A 10870-nucleotide genomic window follows, 5' to 3' on the forward strand; every position below is an offset into this window, starting at 1 on the left:
CCGTTCTTTGATTGAATCGAGCCCACAACTCCTACTACCTCGTCTTTTCCCACCCGCCGTGGCCCACCCCCGTGCGACCTCTTTTGATTGCATTCAATTACTTGTATTATCTGGCCCCTCCGTTCCATTTTTCCTTTCCAATCACTGTCTCATGCTTTACCCTTAATTCGACGTGGCAAGACCAATCTTCACGGAGGTCCTCCCTTTACATATTGTCTTGTCTTCCCCACACCACTTCTCTGTCTCCTTGCATATCTTCCTCTCTTCCTTCCTTCCTTCCGGAAATTTTGGCTTCTCTCTCCTTCCCCGCCCTCGTCCTTCGCCCAGTCCCTCCTCCTCCTGCTAAGTTCACCCCCCCCCTCTTCCATTGGTGTCTATTTTTCCGTCCTGCCCCTTCCTTTTCTTCTCCCCCTCCCTTCTCTTTGCCCTTTTTTCACACCCCCGGCCCCCTTTCACCCCTTCTCGTTCCCTCCATTTCCCCTCAGGCTCTTCCTCCCTCCCAACCTTCTCAACCTTCTCCCCCCCCTCTTTCCCCCTCCCTTCCCCCCTTTTTTTTTTCCCACCCCCCAGCCTTTTCTCCCCCCCACCAACAATCCCACCTCCCTTGTTTTCATCTAACGTTCCCAACTGGAGGTTTTCCAGGCGAGTGCCCTCTTGAAGGTCGAAGACACTCTTCTGAACTCGCGGATTAGGTCGCTGCAGTAGGACAACCACTTAGGAGGAGCCACCATCTTAACTGCAAATCATACATTTCTTCGGTTTCCTTGGTAGCCAGCAACAGAATGTGCTTTGTGTTCTCTCCTGGAACATTACACATTACCACAGGAAGATCTTGTCACTTTTACACAAAAGGGATTGTTGTTTGCTAAATTCCTCATTTGTTAATATTTAAATTTCTGTTCCTGGATTGACACATCATAACCCTACCCTGGTCCCAAGAATGCCATGAACGAGAAACGTTCATTGTTTCCATTCAATAACTGAATACTAGCAGAGTGGAATATCCATTATTTTTGTACACGTTTCAGGGAAATTTCAAACCTTTGTAATTTACTGTATAAAGCCTAACAGCGTAAAATGTCAGTGTTCTTAGATATATCACTATTTCTATAAAATGCTATAACTTCTAAATTCCTCTCTTTAAAAACCTCTGAGCAGTCACACTATTATCTAATGTTAAATAAAACCACAGCAATGTAACTGATATGAATAGTGAATTGTTTTGGGTTTCACAAGCCAGTTTGCAGTTAAATCTTCACCATATTAAAAGGTTATTTGAAACCAGTAGGAGCTATAATCATTTTGATCATTGTATTTTAACTATTTAATGTCATTTTATTTGCTGATGTTTCAACCTTGTGTGGGGTTTCTGGAAGAACCTAACCACTTCAAATGGATGAAGAAACAAGGAACTGCAGATGCTGGTTTACAAATAAAGACATAAAGTGCTGGAGTAACTCAGCAAGTCAGGCAGCATTTCTGCAGAACATGGATAGGTAATGTTTCTGAAGTTTGAAAAGGGCCCCGACCCAAAATGTTGCCTATCCATGTTCTACTAGAGATGTTACCTGACTCATTGAGTTATTCCACCAATGTATCTTGTAGTCACTTCAAATAGATCATTGTTATTCATAGATAGACACAAAATGCTGGAGTAACTCAGAGATGTCCTCAGTAACTGGAGGACATCTCTGAAGAGAGAACGCCTGAAATGGGTGACGTTTCAGACCCCAGAGATGCTGCCTGTCCCGCTGAGTTACTCCAGCATTTTGTGTCTGCCTTCGATTTAAACTAGCATCTGCAGTTCTTTCCAACACATTGTTATTCATAGTCTGACCTTGTTTTAATCTGCCATTTTTCTCAGGTGGAGAAAAGCAAAGAGTAGCAATTGCTCGGACAATTCTGAAAAATCCTCGCATTATATTGTATGATGAAGCTACGTCTTCATTGGATTCCATCACAGAAGAGGTATGTTCTAGACGGTCAGATATCCCACATCTGGATCAATACTATGGTATCAGGAAACTGAGAGGTACAGTGCACTCAGAAAGTATTCAGACCCCTTCAAATTTTCCACATTTTGTTACGTTATAGCCTTTTTTATAAATGGATTAAGTTCATTTTTTTAATCATCAATCTACACACAATACCCCAAAATGAAGAAGCTAAAACAGGTGTTTAGAAATGTTTACAATGTAATTAAAAATAAATAACTGAAATATCACATTTACATAAGTATTCAGACCCTTTGCTATAACACTCAAAATTGAGCTTAGGTTCATCCTGTTTCCATTGATTATCCGCGAGATGTTTCTACAACTTGATTGGAGTCCACCAGTGGTAAATTAAATTGATTGGACATGATTTGGAAAGGCACAGACCTGCCTATATAAGGTCCCACAGTTGACAGTGCATGTCAGAGCAAAAACCAAGCCATAAAGACGAAGGAATTGTCTGTGGACCTCCAAGACAGGATTGTGTCGAGACACAGATCTGGGGAAGGATATAAAACAATTTCTGCAGCATTGCATGTCCCGAAGAGCACAGTGGCCTCTGTCAGTCTTAAATGTAAGAACTTTGGAACCACCAGGACTCTTCATAGAGCTGGCCGCCCGACCAAACTGAGTAATCGGGGGAGAAGGGCCATGGTCAGGGAGGTGACCAAGAACCCGATGGGCAGCCCCGCCATAAGTCTGTACTTTTTCTTTTTGGTGTTGTGTTAATAGTTTGTGTAAATGTTCTCCAGTTTATTTTCTGTGGAGGGGGAGGGGGTCGGGGGGAAACTCTTTTTTTCAGTTTCTTACCTTGCCGGAGATGCACATTTTTTTTTTTTTCCCGAATCGCATCTCCGGCCAATTGGCTGCCTACCATCGATGGAGCTGGAGACCTCCTCGGACGGACTTTGTTCTCCACCGGGGAGTGGACTTAGCATCGGAGCCGATCCCTTGCCTGGCATCGCTCCAACCGCGGCCTGCGGACTTGCCACCAAGAGCTCGCAGTCTCGGGGGAGGCTAGTCGGGATGCTCCAACGACACAGAAGCTCGACCAGCCCCGACGCGGGATTCGATCGCCGGCGCGGGGGAGCTGACATCCTCCCCGATGCAGGAGCTGATCGCCCCGATGCGGAGGGTCCCACCGCCGGTTAAGGAAGTCAATATCAATGTCCCGTCAACGGAAGGCTCTAGGCCCCCGACCATGGGCGAGCATAGAAGGGAAGAGATTTTAACTTTTTTTTTTTTTTCGCCTTCCATCACAGTGGGGAATGTGGAGGAGTCACTGTGGTGGATGTTTATGTTAAAATGTATTTTGTGCGTTCCGTTGCTTTTTATTTGTTTGACTGACTTGGCCAATGAAATCTCGTTTGGTGCAAAATAATAAAGTATTATTGTGATTGTGATTATCACTCTGACAGAGCTCCAGAGTTCCTCTGTGGAGATGGGAGAACCTTCCATAAGGATAACTATATCTGCAACACTCCACCAATCAGGCCTTTATGGTAGAGTGGCCAGACGGAAGCCACTCCTCGGTAAAAGGCACATGACAGCCCACTTGGAGTTTGCTAAAAGGCGTGAGAAACAAGATTCTCTGGTCTGCTGAAACCAAGATTGAACTCTTTGGCCTGAATGCCAAGCGTCACGTCTAGAGGAAACCAGGCACCGCTCATCACCTGGCCAATACCATACCTATGGTGAAGCATGGTGGTGGCAGCATCATGCTATGTGGATGTTTTTCAGCGGCAGGGACTGGGAGAGCATTCAGGCCAAAGAGTTCAATCTTGGTTTCAGCAGACCTTGACTTCAGGCAGACCAGAGGAGGCAGTCATACCCCCATCCATATAAACGGGACTGAGGTGGAGCGCGTCTCCAGCTATAAATTCCTCGGAGTACATATCTCGGAGGACTTGTCCTGGTCCCTCAACACCTCCAAGCTGATCAAAAAGGCGCAGCAGCGCCTTTACTTCCTGAGGAGGCTCAAGAAAGCCCACCTGTCCCCCCAGATCCTGACCAACTTTTACCGCTGTACCATAGAGAGTATCCTGACCAACTGCTTCACGGTATGGTACAGCAGCTGCACTGCTGCGGACAGGAAGGCACTACAACGGGTGTTGAAAACCGCGCAGCACATCATCGGTGCCCCACTCCCTGCCATGGATGCCCTCCACCGAAAACGGTGTCTGAGACGGGCTGGGAAGATCATCAAAGACCCCTCACACCCCAACCATGGACTGTTTGCCCTCCTCCCATCAGGGAGGCGGTACAGGAGCCTCAGGTCACGTACTAGTAGGATGAGGAACAGCTTCTACAGCAACACAATCACACTGCTGAACTCGGAGTCCCGACGATAGATTTCTCTGGTCCCTCCGTCCCCTTTGTTTAATCATTCTGTATTTCCTGATTATTCTGTATCTTCTCTCTTTCTATTTTTTTTGTTTTCTTTATGTACAACTACTACGGACTGACGCAAAACTGCATTTCGTTGTACTCATACTTGTATTTGTGCGATGACATTAAAGTTGAATTGAATTGAATTGAATTAGTCAGGGTCGAGGGAAAGATAAACGGAGCAAAGTAGAGACATCCTTGATGAAAACCTGCTCCAGAGTGTTCTGGTCCTCAGACTGGGGCAGAGGTTCACCTTCCAACAGGACAATAACCCTAAGTACACAGTCAAGACAATGCAGGAGTGGCTTTGTGATAAGTTTGTGAATGTTCTTGACTGGCCCAGCCAGAGCCCGGAGTTGAACCCGATCGAACATCTCTGGAGGGACCTGAAAATAGCTGTGCATCGACACTCCCCATCCAACCTGACAGAGCTTGAGAGTATCTGCAGAGAATGGGAGAAAGTACCCAAATACAGGTGTACCAAGCTTGTAGTGTCATACCCAAGAAGAATTGAGGCTGTAATCGCTGCCTAAGGTGCCTCGACAACGTACTGAGTAAAGGGTCTGAATACTTATGTAAATGTGATATTTCAGTTATTTATTTTTAATTACTTTGCAGAAATTTCTAAACAACTGTTTTCACTTTTTTATTATGGGGTATTGTGTGTAGATTGATGATAAAAAAAAACGAATAATCCATTTTAGAATAAGGCTGTAACGTAACAAAATGTGGAAAAAGTGAAGGGGTCTGAATACTTTCTGAATGCACTGTATAAAATCGAAGGAAGTAGATAAGCTGAATAGACAGTTTTTTCCCCACGCATAGTGGCATGAGGTGGTTCTTGGCTGGCCAGTGTGTGTTTTTACCTCCCAGCGACCTACTTGCTTCCCATCCCTTCTGTGTGAGTACATTGTTTGAAATGGTTTAGATGCATATTTGCCAAACACTGGCAAATGGGACCAGGAAAGATAGGCAACTTGATTGTTTATGGGCTGTAAAAATCTATACCATCTCTTGTGGTCCATACCAACCTATAACAATGTATTTTAACTGCATGTTATGCAAGTAGTATTTTTTATTGCATTCAATCCAACCTCAAATACATTACTATGTCCAGTTTCTTTTCAAATAAACTTCTGCATCCCATTTTATGTTGTGTTTTCTGAATTTGTTTGATATCGAGTTCTTACAGTAATAAAAAAAGATCAATTTCTACTCCACAGAATATTCTCAAAGCAACGCGGGACTTGATTGAGCATCGTACGTCTGTGTTTATTGCTCATCGGCTCACTACAATTGTTGATGCAGATCAAATTCTGGTTCTGGATAAGGTAGGATAACCATCATTCTAATCTCGAATAATTGCGCACCAATCATGCTCCAGAGCCCAGTTGGTAGTAAGTACTTTGTCAATGGCCAAAATCCAAGCTGCTTTGCATTCAAAGAATACCTTTATAATAGGATTGCATTTGCAATTCTCAGTAAATTGAACTCCTTGTTTCAAGAGAAATGCCACATCAGTCAAAAACGGGCACCCTTTCAAGAAAAAAAAAGGGAAGATCTGCAGAATGAACACAGCTCCTTTAGACTATTGTCCCCATTGTGCCTTTAGAAGCTGTTTACTGAATGTGGGATGGACTTTCTTTGCTATTTCACACAATGAACTCCTGCTCTGAGGGTGTCCCTCATGTCTCCACGCTGCAAACACAAGGGTTGTCAGCTGGGGAGGGGGAGGGGGAGGCTGCAAATGACCTTTTGGCATTACAGCCTGAATAGCAATGTCCTACAAAGTTCACAAGTTATGGAAAACATGAGTATTGCATTGCCTTTTTACAAGTAGACTAGAGATTGCAGCACAAGTTCTCGGGTGTCTAGATGTCTTTATGGAAAATAGTTTTTTTAATTGAATTTGTCAATCATATTTGCCTTCTGTATACTACGGTGCTATAGTAATTTAAGCAGCATGATTGTGATGGCTCATTTTTCATTGGACAAGAAACCAGAAGTCACATTACTGTGGGAGGTGTGGAATTTAAATTTGGTGACAATGACCATAAAACCCTATCTGATTCACCAGTGTCCTTAAGCCATCTGTGACTCCAGGCCTCTTAAATGTTTTCTGGAATTGCACACCTTCCATAGTGATTTGGATTGTGGATTGTTAGTCAACATCTCCTGGTTACTTGTCCATTGAAACCATGCCACCACCATCCTGCTGTATAAATTACCATACCATTTTAGCATACAAAACGCAAATATATAATTAACATTTAAAATTTCAAAAAATGGAAGACATGTTGGCACACAAGGACATATACTGCAACCTCCAGTCCCCATGTAAAAACGCAACTAAATACTAGTGTTTTCCCATTCTTTGTGAACCTTAAGTCAATGCTACTCACATTCTGTTCAGGGCAATCTAGAGATGGACAATGAATGCTGTCCTTACCAATGGTGTCGGTGCCCTATACGTGGCGACTCTTTGCATACTTTGCGCATGGTATGCAAAACACTGAATTTCACTGTGACATGTCACATGATCCTGAAAATTGAATAAATATTAACATAATGAAACAACTGGTACTCTTGAGCTTACAACCTGAGCCTTGGGAATTTTTAATTGAATCTGCGAACCCGTAAATTAATTTTTGGCAACCATCTATAAACTTACATGGAAGACACATTTATTAAATTTACTGCTGCAGATGACAAAGTGAGAACTTGTCTTTGGTACAAAAAAAAGCAAAATAAATCAGATTGTATGTCTTGATCATTTGTGATATTTGAAATAAGTCTTCATGTATACATGGAGAGGTTTAACATTGAGAAACCTACAACAGGAAAAAAATAGGAGTAACTACTTCTAGATTTTTAAATAAAAGGCAATCATAGGAAAGTAGAGTGCCCTGATTATAACTAACCGAGTACATGAAATAGGCTGAGCTGACACTCCTCCACCACCTGTAATCAGAAGAAGCTTTTACTCATGGATGGTGCTTTCACGTGACTGTATCTGTAAAACAATTTACTAGTTCATTAGTCAAGGCCTGTCCCACTTTCACGACCTAATTCATGACCTTTTTACTCATGGACATTTTTCATCATGCTAAAAAAAACACCCCGACCTACTTGATGCCACAAGTTCCGTGAACCTACCTACAACCTCTTACAACCTCATGACGGCCATGCTACGAGTATGAGTCAAGGGTAAACTCGGCAGAGGTTGTGAATTAGTTCGTCAAAAGGGACAGGCCCTTTACCTGCTACAAAGAAGGAAAATGGCCGTCTAAACTCCACTTTGGAATAAGTTGACAATAATGTGCAACTAGTCATCTATTATTTTGTACAAAGTATAGATCTAATTGAGAAATTTTGTTTGAACTATAAACTATGAAGGTGAATCATTAGTAGCATGTACAATACTACAATGTGCTTTTATGACTGTTGTTTTTAACTCTGTAGGGTAAAATAGCAGAACGAGGAACCCATTCGAGTCTCTTGAATAATGTCAACAGTCTTTATTCTGAACTGTGGCACACACAAAATATCAGGGTGCACAACAAAAACTCCAGTCGTCAAGAAGGAAAGAGAGTAATGTCTTCCAAGGAAGAAGAAAGACGAAAATTATCAGAAGAGATTCTGAACAGCGTTAAAGGTTGTGGAAACTGCTCTTGTTGAAAATCTTTTATCTTGTATTGGGAGTAAATCTATGCTGGCATTTTGCACTGGAAGCGTTATTAGGTAACAATGTATAAATAGACCATTTTGAACGGCAAAGCTGAGGAAACCTTTTCATGATGGATTTTATTTTTTGTTTTAACCAAACTGGTCAAAATATTTTTGATTGGTAAACCTGATGTTGAGGGTCCCTTCATGGAACAGCAAATTGAAAACTGGTATCAAAAATGGATCAAATAAACAATTCCATTGCAGTAGGATCCATACATTTCCTATGTTTATGTTTAAGGGAATTTTAGTGACTATACTGAATTACCGGTATACAGTGGTTGGCTAATGCTGTATCAGTGTTAGCATGGGCTAATTTTGGGAATGGTCATGGTAAGCTAAACTAGTGTTTGTTTTAGCCCATGGTTGAGTATGTTGGGGACTGTGCAGTGGGAATGTTATGATCCTCATCGGATAAATTGTGTAAATATTTAGTGTTGGATTATACCATTTCTAATTGGGGCAGTGCTTGGTTTACCCAAATACATAACGGAATTATTTTGAGAATAAGGCACAAGTGAACTCTTTGGAACAATGTTTACCAATAATGCACATTTTGAACTTTGTTTACAGCCATTTTAAATTGTTCTGGAGATATGATAAACAGCTGGTTGATAATTTATTAGTTACTAATTTGAGATAACATGCCAATATTTTACTGAAAAGGCTTTGTAAAAGGCTGTAACAGAATATGCCTCTGGTTATCTCTCGAACTATATTGCCTGTACGTATTTGTTATCCTGTTGATTAAACATCAGTTCTGTATAAATCTTTTCTGTCATTTAGATCTGTTTTCTGTTCTTCACAATAAATTCCAAAGTCACTCTTTGGTAAAGAATGAAGGTAGCACCAGGTGACAAGGTTTGTAATTCTTGATGACTTACAGTTCTGCCATCATTTCTGTACTTTCTGCAAGGTTTTGTTTGGTTTCTCTTGGTATTGGGAGGAGAATTCAACAGGATTTTTACTGTGAGCTATTAGTCTGGAAGTTCAACTTTCACTCCCTTTACATTTTGCGGCACTAATATGTCCAAAGCATTTCAGAACTTCCTTTAAATTTATGGTAATAGCAAAAACCCACGTGATTTTATGAGTCTGATATGGAACAGATTTCAGTTTGTCGTGTTGAATTAAATTGCTTTTGGGGCAGTTTGAATGCAATAAAAATGCATTTTAAACTAAGGATTAATACTAAGCAACCAATAGTGGGCGGCACAGTGGTGCAGCTGGTAGAGCTGCTGCCTCACAGCACCAGCGACCAGGGTTTGATCCTAATCTTGGGTGCTGTCTGCGTGGAGTTTGCATGTTCTCCCTGTGATGGCATGGGATTCCTCTGTTTTCCTCCCACACCCTAAAGGTGGTTTGTAGGTTAATTGGCCTCTGTAAAATTTGCCCCTAGTGTGTATTTGCCCCTAGAAATGCATGAGAAAGTGGGATAACATAGAACTAGTTTGAACAATGATTGATGGTCATCGAGGACTCGGTGAGCCAAAGGGGCTGATTCTCTGCTTTTTTTAAATGAATGACACATGTTTCTTGTTTCTATTTCCGCAACAGCATATTGTACAATCTTTTTTCATTCTTGTACTAAACATTTTAATGTTTTCAACTTATTGCAATAGGTACAAACCAAATGGACCAGGTACTTTGACAATATGTTCCTTAGTATCTGGAAATATTAAGCAGCATTGCGCCCATTTCTTTGTTCCGCGTTTTAATCCCTATGACCAAATGCTGGTGAAACACAGTATTTTTCCAATGAATGTTTATTTGATTTGTGCTTTTTCAGTTTTCCCTGAGTTATGAAGTATGTTGTTGCATTATTTGATCCAGATCACTGCTCTGACCATTGTACTATAGTAGTTTGCTTCGCTGAATATTGTGGTAGATTATGTTCGTGCTTTTTAAAGGGGGCATTCACCAATCTCTGCAGTCCATCTATAATGGAATGCAGCACTGGAAAAGCAGTGTGTGCATTATTCTTTGCTGATCCAAATTTTTATTTGACGTGTTCATTTTTCCCCCAAAATCTTAAGACAAAAAATGGAACAGAAATATGGTCATTTTGTTTGCATTCAAGGGCGATCTTTTTTTGCATTGTGATCTAATGGGGTACATGAGTCGTGCTGTAGAATAATCAAATAACAATCTGGAAATTCTATGTTGCTGAGACCAAGTGTAGACAAGGTGACCACGTCTCCACCCGATACGTCACCCATTCCTTCTCTCCAGAGATGCTGCCTGTCCCGCTGAGTTACTCCAGATTTTTGTGTCTATCTTCATATTCCTTGGCTATGATTTGTTTGCGACAGTTACATAAATATGCCCCTGATTAGGTAGCAACGACTTTTTTGTTCTGGAAAACCAGGAGAAGCATCTAAAATGGTGCTTTATTAAACTTCCATTCAAATCGAAACAGAGTTCTACAAAGAAATAACCTTCTCACTTGGTGCACTGTCATCCAAAATTCTGCAAAATAAAATTAGCGGGTGGAACTAACATATCATTTTAATTTGGGTATATATTTACCTATATAATGGTAACTGCACTTTCAAAGTAATTCATTGTATATAGAAACATAGAAAATAGGTGCAGGAGTAGGCCATTCGGCCCTTCGAGCCTGCACCGCCATTCAATATGATCATGGCTGATCATCCAACTCGGTATCCTGTACCTGCCTTCTCTTCATACCCCCTGATCCCTTTAGCCACAAGGGCCACATCTAACTCCCTCTTAAATATAGCCAATGAACTGGCCTCAAC

The 10870-nt window shown here is 41.5% G+C and overlaps 1 long non-coding RNA gene across 1 annotated transcript; it reads left to right on the top strand.

Moving 5' to 3' along the window:
* The first annotated feature begins 1825 nt into the window (after window positions 1-1825).
* On the top strand, window positions 1826-8877 carry LOC129695019 (uncharacterized). Its single transcript, XR_008723097.1, has 3 exons — window positions 1826-1968; window positions 5606-5713; window positions 7845-8877. It is a non-coding gene; the product is annotated as an uncharacterized LOC129695019 (long non-coding RNA).
* Window positions 8878-10870: the final 1993 nt, after the last annotated feature.

The sequence above is a fragment of the Leucoraja erinacea genome, unplaced genomic scaffold (assembly GCF_028641065.1).
Source record: "Leucoraja erinacea ecotype New England unplaced genomic scaffold, Leri_hhj_1 Leri_908S, whole genome shotgun sequence".
NCBI lineage: Eukaryota > Metazoa > Chordata > Chondrichthyes > Rajiformes > Rajidae > Leucoraja > Leucoraja erinaceus.